A 7,413-nucleotide genomic window follows, 5' to 3' on the forward strand; every position below is an offset into this window, starting at 1 on the left:
TCCCACCATATCTAGGAAGAGTCATGTCACTTAATTTAAATTATTTTATTCACCTTCCATATTCCACTCCTTTCTTTCAAATCCATAGGTCCTTTAGGCTTCAGTTGTTGTTACTGTTTGTGTTGGATTGAGGGGTCCTGCAAGAATTCTCAGCTGTGAGATAGACATCGCTGCATTGGACAGTGAGAGGGTAATTAAATGTGTACATGCAGGACCCTGTGACGTGTAAAATAAACATGTACCCTGGGAGAGTGGAAACATTTATTAAACTACTACTTTACCAGGCTAAGGCTCTGTCTGCCCCTAGGATGGAAGGGCAGAGCTGAGATTGTTTGTGCTGTCTGAGACACCTGATCTCTCATCCTCCAGTAGAGGATCTGCCAGAGTCCTGAGGCCCAAATGCCTGGTCTAAGCTAATGATGGACTCTGGGAAAACTTCACAACCTGGAAGGAGGAACAGTATAAATTACCTTGCAGAGTCTTTCCAAGATTCATCTCTGGTTCTTCTGTAGTGATGAATATGCAGGACCAGCAGCTATGCCATGGATATCATGGGGTTCGTTGTTGCCAGTCCCGGAAAAGCTGGTCTGCTGAGCTAGGAGAGTCCCATGTGTTAGAGGTGGGATGGACTTTGAGCCAGACTGGATGTTGTGACCTGGGCAGAGGTCCTTGCCCTGTCAGCCTTTCTGAGTGTGGATTCCCTGGAGAGGAGGAGACTCTGCAGCTCTGGCCTCTAAAAGGGACTTTCATTGTCCTGTTTTTGTTGTCCTTGAGGCTTAGTATTGTCTTCTGTGTGTCTTTCTGGGTCTGTGTTATTTCACTCAGGAAGATCTTGTTGCACCCATTTGCCTGCAGATTTCATGATTTTCTTCTTTTTAATGACTGGGTAATATTCTTCTGTGTAAATATATCAGTTTCTTTCCCATTCTTCGGTTGAGAGGCATATAGGTTATTTCCAGTTTCTGGTTACTAGAAATGAAGCTGCTATGAACATCGTTGAGGAAATGTCCTTGTTGTATGTTGGAACATCTTTCATATGTATCCCCTGGAGTGGTATAGCTGGATCTTTAGGTATGTCTTTTCCCAGTTTTCTGAGAAAGTGCCAGATGGATTTCCAAAGTGGTTGTAAAAGTTTGCTCCCCTGCCAGCAATGGAGGACTGTTCCCCTTTCTGCACATCCTTGCCAGCATGTTTTGTCACTTCAGGTTTTGATCTTAGTTATTCTGACAGGTGTAAGATGGAGTCTCAAAGCTAATTTTGATTTGCATTTCCCTGATGAGTAAGGATGTTGAGCATTTCTTTAAGTGCTTATGCACCATTCACAAATTCTCTGCTGAGAGTTTTCTATCCCTGTGTCCCATTATTAATAGGATTATTTGGTTTGTTGGTGTTTAATTTCTTGAAATCTTTAATATAATTCTGGAAATTAGCCCTTTGTCAGACGTAGGATTGGTGAAGACCTTTTCTCAATCTGTAGATGGCCATCTCCTGGTAATAATAGTGCCCCATTGCTTTACAAAAGCTTTTGAGATTCAAGATGTTCCATTTATTACTTGTAGATCTTAGAGTCTGCACTGCAGGTGTTCTGTTAGGGAAGTTGTTTCTTGGACCAGTAAGTTCAAGGGTTTTACCACTTTCTACTCTGGCAGATTTTGGGAATCTGGCTTTATGTTTAAGTTGTTGATCCACTTGGTCCTGAGTTTTGTGCAGGGTGAGGAATATGGATCTCTTTGCATCTTTCTTCATGTGGACATGTATTTGGAGCAGCACTATTTGTTGAAGAAGCTGTCTTTTTCCATTGTATGGTTTTGGCTCCTTTGTTCAAAAGTAATTGTGCACAGGGGTGTGGGTTTATTTCTGGATCTTTGATTTGTTTCCATTGATCACCCAGCCTACTTCTATGCCAGTACCATGCAGTTTTTATTACTATTACTTTTAGTATATCTTGAAGTTAGGTATGGAGATACCTCCAGTAGTTCATCTCCAGACTTTGGAACAGTCTTACGTCTGATGAAATATATCCAGGAGAACCCAAATGGGTTCTGGCTTTCAGATGTAGCCTCACAGTACTGGGAATTTTGATGAAAGGGCACAGGCACAGGTGACCTGAAGGTTGAAGCATGGGATTTTTTTTTGGTAGCAAAAGTATTACCTTGGAATGAAATAAGCAGGAAAGCACAATTTAAGCTATGGAAAGAACACAAAATGTGACATGAGGTTGTTGTTTTTTTTTCAACTAGGAATTATATTTGATATTACTGAGAGCAAAACTGTAAGCTTTCCTTTTTGAAATACCTACCTTATTCTTGGTTCTTAAATACCTCTACCTCCCTTCCACTCACTATCCCTAGTTAGGAGAGAAAACAGTTAGTACAGAGAAGGAATGCAGATCTCCAGCTACTTAATGCTGATTAGGGTCATTGGGTTCTTTAGTGTCTCAGTTGTGTGGATTCCAGAAGCCCACTGAAACAGCAAACAAGAAATCGCACTGTTTGTTTAAATCTTTTTAATTTGGGTTTATTGGAAGAGTACCAGTGCTCCTAGCCTGAGCCATCTCTTCAGCACTTTATTTGGATTCTTAAACCTATACCTCCCTTAAAACACTTATTCCTTCCAAAACCCCCCATAGGTAAAGGAGAGAGACTGCTATAGGGGAAAGACATATAGGTCTCTTTAACTGCTTCCAATGGATTAGGCTGGTCAGAATCTTTGGGACAATACCTCTTAGTCACCAGGATATCCAGTAGCCCACAAACCAGTAATGACATACACAGTAGCAGTGTGGGTGAACAGCATCAGGAAGAGCAGCAGCTTCTTTCTTCTTCAAAGACCCCAGGCCCTCTCATGGCTCTGCATGTGTACCCTCTCCAGAAGACTCAGAACTAAACTATGTGCAGGTGGTAATACCGCAGACCTGCTAGAGCACGAGACAATCATAAGTAACAGCTGTAGACGAACTGAAGCAGCCTCATTCTCCACACCTGGTGTTAAAGAAAAACACATTCACATAACATGAGTGGGATTTTAAAGAAACAAAAATTTTAATACCATTGCTGATTCTATTATTTTGGATATTTCTTCTCTGTCTTTTATTTAGTTTAGGTAAGGGTTTATCTATCATGTTTGGTTTTTCGCAAGGAACCAACCCTTTGTTTCATCGTTTTTTATCTTCTCTTTCTATTTTATTTTTATAGGTGCAATTGCTCTTTGTTGTGTGGGAGTTTTGTTCTTGGGGCTCTGTTAGGGCTCTCAAGTTTCAGAAAGTGTGTTGGCGGAGTGTTACTTTTTTAATGACCTGCTTGGCTAGTGTGTTCATTGTGTTAGGCTTGCTGGGATGGTATGGAGTGTATGGTGTCATATGTGTTCTGTTGGAACACTAGGCAAGATCCTGAGAATTGGGTGTGCTCTAAAAAAGATAGTGGAGAAGATCGCTGGTACACTGCCTTGGTCTCTATGCAAGCATGGCCTATGGTTTACCTGAAGACTTGGGAGTGGGATCCCGGAAGCAGAACAGAGAGTGAGAGTGTGTAATCCACGGGAGACTTGGACACAGGAAAGGGGAGCTGCCACTGCTGTTCTTTTGGAGTGCTAGGGGCATTGAGAATTGAGTCTTCAATAACAGAGAGTGGAAAAGGTCCACAGAATCAAGTAGGAGAATACCATTGAACATTTATTTCTTCTTTGTGTGCTTCTTTGGAGGAAGGTATAAAAGGTTTTCTAGGAGGAAATTGTCTAGATTCCTTACTGGAAATTAGATTTGAGTGTCTATGATCTCAAACCAATTCCTTTTGTTTCTGTCTACTGTCTTATGATTGAAACTGATCATTCTGTTTCCTTCAGTGCTCACACGGTCTTAATTGTTATCCAGTCTTACTCTAAATCACAAGAAAGAGTCAAGGAAATTGCTATTCATTGCTAACCTATTTTGGTATCGTGAGGTTTTTACATTTTTAATTTTATTGTTTTTGAAGACCAAGTTTTTTTGTGTTGATTTGGCTGTCCTAGATGTAGGAATGCAATCTATCCCAGCCTCAAACTTAGAAGTCCACCTCATATTGGCTCCAGAGGGCTAGGATTCAATGTGGCCCAATATGCCTGGCAGTTTTTCTTTTGCTATGTTGGCTGATGTGGTATGCAGCTTTTTGTACATGTCAAGAATATGATACCATCCTGATTGATCTTCATCCATATCCACTCTTGAATTCTTTATTTTTATTTTTATTTTATTTATTTAGTTTTTTATTAATATTTTTTTGTTTTTTAATAATTTTATACATTCACTTGTATCCCAGCTGCATCCCACTACCTCTTTCCCTCCCAATCCTCCCCTCTCTCCCTCAACTTCTCCCTTCCCCCTTCTGAGTTCACTGAATTCTTATATTTGGCAGAGAGTATATTCTGTTTCTCAGGATGTCTTGTATTCATAACATTAATACTGACTGAGATTTGTGAGTCATTGGATTGCAGGTGTGTCTCGTTCTTCCTGTCTCATGTATTTGTTTTGTTTTAACTGAGTGAATATGAGTAGTATTTTGTCTGTATGTGTTACTATGCACCTCATATGTACATGATCCTAACAATAGTCAGCAGCTGGCCTCAGAACTTCAAAATTTGGAATAATGGGTAGTTGTGAGCCTCCATATAAGCACTGGCAATTGAGCCCAGTTGTTGGTAAGACAAACAAGAGCTTTTCATTGCTGATCCACCTCAACTGCCTTATGTTGCTCATTTATGACCAACTATTCCAGGACTAATGTTTTCATCCATCCATTTGTACCTGTTTGAACAAGCATTCCCTTTTAGTAAGCTCTCATTAATATTACAGTTTAACCTCGGACACTTCAGGTTTATGGAAGATAGATACAGAAATATATTGAATAAATAATTCTTTGTAGGAACTTCAGATATATCACAGAGTTTGCAGTATTTTTTTATTTGAATGATTTTTTGTGGTGGATTCAGGTCTTAAATGTACCTCTGCATGTCATGAAACTTGTTTCAGAGACTAGGCTGGCCTTTGACTCAATGAGATACACATACCTCTGCCTCTTGAATGCTGGAATTAAAGTTATGAACCAGTACTTCCTGTTTGCCCCTGTTTTTAGGTAGTAATTTTGCATGCAATGTCTGTGATCTGTGTTCCGTAGTTTTCATCTATTTGCATGTCTTGCTTTCTTTACGTTTGTTAATTTCCATTTCGCTTGAAAGGCTGAATTCTATTCAAAGGTTGCTGAAATGAGGTGAACCTCCTCATTTAGTTTCCTTCTGAAATGACTTGGTGAGTACATCAAAACTTCTGTGTCAGTAGATGTCAGGGAAGCACCAGAATTATATGAATATATTGTCAATGAAGTATACATTTACAATGTTGTCACCATTGTGCTTTCTGTTCTACTCATGTTTGCGATCATTTAGAATTCAATTACCTATGCTGATGTGGATGTGAACTTCACTCGGGAAGAGTGGGCCTTACTGGATCCTACCCAGAAGAGTCTCTACAAAGATGTGATGATAGAGACCTGCAAGCACCTTACAGCTATAGGTAATACAGTGAATTTTCTTTCTCTATTCAGGTAAAGGGGACAACTGTTGTTACTGTTGACTTTTCTTATTGATGTTCTTGTATAAGTTCACTTGGAATGAGGAAGAAAAAATCAGGTATGTTTCTAGGGTTCACTGAATATAGAAACTTAAATTTTGCCTAATTTTTAATCCTCTCTCATTCACTTTCTGGTCCATATTTCAGGCTACAATTGGGAAGAGCATAATACTGAAGAACATTATCGACTATCTACTAGATATGGAAGGTAATTACTCATGGAAGCTTCTCTAAATATGCCTATGAAGAAATTTTTAAAGATCATTTGTTTATTCATTATTTATACATTATTCAACCTGCACACCAGAAGAGGGCACAGGATCTCACGATAGATGGTTATGAGCCACCTTGTGTTTGCTGGGAATTGAACTCAGGACCTCTGTAGGAACAGCCAGTGCTCTTAACGTCTGAGCCAGCTTGCCATCTCAGAGGCGAAAACATTTTACTGTGTCCCAGAAATTTTAAAGAAAACCTACAGTGGAAAATCAAACACCACTTTAAGAGTAGTAAGGAACATTAAATTCCCCCAACCCATGTTCTGCACTGTTAGGTATATTATATTATTTATGTTTGCCAGGCATTTCAATGCAAAAGAAGACAGTGAACCCCTTGCTAAATAGATATTACTGTACAAATGACATTTGCTCAATCTAGAAATTATGATCTCTGAAAATTACTGCCCCTCTGTCTGCCACCCTAGGCCTGGGCAGGGCAGCTTCTAGGTTCCATACACTCTTTCTTTGGCCTAGAAGATTTTCTGTCCTTGAGAATTACTGCTCAATCTGGCTTTTGTCCTGACCTCTAAATTGTTTTGTTTAGTCTCAAACTAACTCCATCAGTCTTTTCTAATCTTCAGCTCTTTTTTATTCTCTGCTTCATTTGATCTTCACCTTAGTTTTCTCTCTCCAACCTGCCTATTACTGCACAGTAAAACTCCCTTCTCTCTCCTGGTAGCACCACTTTTGGGAGATTCATTTCCTCTCTCTTCTCATGAGAGATACATGTATCTTATACAGTCAATTATTTTTCTGAATTTGTCACCTTTCCTGAAACTAAATGAGACAGCATTTTCAAATATGGGTGCTTCCTTCTACCTGCTATTTTTATACCCATAGTTGGGGATTGAAAGCATGTACCAGCATGCCTTATGCCAAGCTTTCCTTTACTGGACATTGCTCTATACCAGGCTGGCATTGAAGTCAGATCTGCTTGCCTCTGTCTCCTGGATTAAAGGCATGTTTGTATTCTAGCCAGATCACATTGACATAGAAGGTATTTGGATGGGGTCTTTTGACAGAGCAGCCATGTTCTAAATTAAAATTCCTCTATAAATGATACATCATTAATCATATGCACATTGCAGATACTCTGTAGATATCCCTATCTGTTGAGCCTCTCTCGCCACTCATATTGTAAACAGCATACTCATAAAATAGGTGATAATTTTGTGTACAAAACCTACTGATGAGCAAATATTCCATAACAAAGGTTTTGTTACTCAAATGCCTGAAGCAAAGTTGTGAAGTTTAATCAGATGGAAATTATGAAGGTCAAGAATACTGTTGTGGAGGAACCATAATAACCATGTCTTTGAAGCACAAAAAGCAAAATTGTGTGTATGTGGAAATGTTTCATTTGTTGTTCTTCTGTTTTTATTTATATTTTAATATTAATTACAGTTTATTCACATTGTATCCCAGCTGTACCCCATTACCTCCCAATTCTCCCTCGCTTTCTCATATCCTCTCAAGCCCCTCTTCAATTCCACTGATATGTGAGTCCCCCTTCCTCTTCAGTCTGACTCTAGCTTTCCA

Source organism: Meriones unguiculatus, assembly GCF_030254825.1.
Source record: "Meriones unguiculatus strain TT.TT164.6M chromosome 13 unlocalized genomic scaffold, Bangor_MerUng_6.1 Chr13_unordered_Scaffold_44, whole genome shotgun sequence".
NCBI classification, from domain to species: Eukaryota; Metazoa; Chordata; class Mammalia; order Rodentia; family Muridae; genus Meriones; species Meriones unguiculatus.